The sequence below is a fragment of the Ascaphus truei genome, chromosome 1, assembly GCF_040206685.1.
Source record: "Ascaphus truei isolate aAscTru1 chromosome 1, aAscTru1.hap1, whole genome shotgun sequence".
Taxonomy (NCBI): Eukaryota; Metazoa; Chordata; class Amphibia; order Anura; family Ascaphidae; genus Ascaphus; species Ascaphus truei.
Window position 1 is genome coordinate 240,131,743 of NC_134483.1, and position 2,173 is coordinate 240,133,915.

Consider the following 2,173-nt stretch of genomic DNA (forward strand, 5'->3'; position numbering starts at 1 on the left):
TACTTGCCATTGGCATAACATTAGAAGGATGTGTACTTGCCATTGGCATAACATTAGAAGGATGTGTACTTGGCATTGGCATAACATTAGAAGGATGTGTACTTGGCATAGCCATTGTTGCACATGGCTGTGTATTTGGAAATAAGATAGTTTGAACTTGATGTGTTGGGTGTAATGTACCTGACGTGTGTATATGCTTGTGTATGTGCCAAAGCACACACCTGATCATTTCCCTTTTGTGGGTTACCTACACTGTGTTTTTTCCATGTACCCATCACAGGGCACCAGTATTTGCGGCAAACATTTCTCTTACTTGTTCCTAATGTTTTGTTTTTTTTACTAGCATAAAAAGGTGGCACCAATGTTGCAGAAGCAGAAGAAGGTGCAAAACTTGCATGAGAAGCTGCGACGAATTGTGCTGCAGCAGCGGGATTGACGGTTGCAGGAGAATCTGACACCAATGTTTCAACTCCAGAAGCCATAAACGTTGCAGGAGCAGAACCAACAAACGTTGCAGGACACTCCGATACCAATTGTGCTGAAGCATTGACGTTATCAGGACACTCCGATACCAATTGTGCTGAAGCATTGACGTTATCAGGACACTCCGATACCAATTGTGCTGAAGCATTGACGTTATCAGGACACTCCGATACCAATTGTGCTGAAGCATTGACGTTATCAGGACACTCCGATACCAATTGTGCTGAAGCATTCAACGTTGCTGAAGATTTGGATACCAAGTGTGCTGAAGCATTCAAGGTTGCAGGAGAAGGCCAAACAAATTTACCACACGCAGAGGTGTTGAATGTTGCATGAGAACCCGCTACAAATTGTGCAGAAGCATTCAAGGTTGCAGGAGAACCAACAACAAATTTTGCTGATGCATTCAATGTTGCAGGAGAATCCGCTCCAAATTGTGCTGAAGCATCCAAGTTTGCAGGAGTACCCGGTCCAAATTGTGCAGAAGCATTCAAGGTTGCAGGGGAATCTGCTAAGAATGTTGCAAAAGCAGAGGTGTTGAAGATTGCAGGAGAAGCTGCTAATAATTGTGCTTGAGACGACACATTCAATGTAGCTGGAGAAGCTGCCAATAATGGTGTCTGATAAGATGGCAAAGATGCTGCCGGAGAGGAGGTCAATGGTGGAGATTCATGTTTTGACTTAGGTGTGGAAAATATTCCAAGACCATGATAAAATGATGAAGAACCAACTTCATATCTTCTCGACAATATTGCACATGCACGTAGCTCATTCTGTTTTATCAGACTTTCATCTATTGAATGTAACGAAGAATTGTGTAAGTCGAATGCAGTACAATTCCTGTTTAAAATGTTTTTTATGCTGACCAGCTCAGCTACAATTTCCTTTTGCACAGCCATCATTTCTTGGTGACGTTGGTTTTGAGAATTAATAAAATTCTGCTCCGATGTATGTTGCTTCGACAAGTGTCGTTTTTTCTGTTGTTTCTTTTTGGGAGACTTAACTTGTGGACTAAGTGACTTAGATACCACCGATGAGGTATCAGAAGAAACCAAGACAGCAGTTGTTACATCTAAAATGAAAATGCAAAAAAAACAACTTAGACAAATTTACTAATTAACATAATCAGATTTGATAAAGCATGATAACATCCTTACAAATAACATATTGAATCATGAGAATATACCATATTTAATTTTTATTACGGCCAATTGTGCACTACTAAAGTTACAGTATGTGACATCAAAGCATACTTACAGATTGATAATCATAAGACTATATATATATGTTGTTATTTAGATATAATGTAACCAAAGACCATGTCTGTATTTTTAACTAATGATCCTCACATTGAATTATAGTATCCTGTATCAGTTATATATTGTCAATTGCTGGGATTTATATTAATTTACTAATGCTATTGTCACATGCTAATGTGAATGTCATTACGGGTATTTTGTACTTGCTATTGTTGCTATAGTTGCTATTGTGTGTGATTGACAATGTGTACACACAAAGGAAGGTTGTGGTTGTACACATGTCCTATAGTATGTGGCCAAGCACAGTAGTCATCATGTAGCGGGACAATGTTCCAACAAGAGAAACTATATGATTGTGATACTGCAATCTAAAAACACTGTGTATATTAATGTTCACATTGAACATGGAATTTAATAAATAATATATAGTA

The 2,173-nt window shown here is 38.5% G+C and overlaps 1 long non-coding RNA gene across 1 annotated transcript in view; it reads left to right on the plus strand.

Moving 5' to 3' along the window:
• LOC142470598 (uncharacterized) overlaps positions 1–1,163 on the plus strand; it is an 8,919-nt gene extending 7,756 nt beyond the window's left edge. The window contains exon 3 of the long non-coding RNA XR_012789279.1: positions 344–1,163. This is a non-coding gene — a long non-coding RNA (uncharacterized LOC142470598). The remainder of the gene's footprint in view (positions 1–343) is intronic.
• Positions 1,164–2,173: the final 1,010 nt, after the last annotated feature.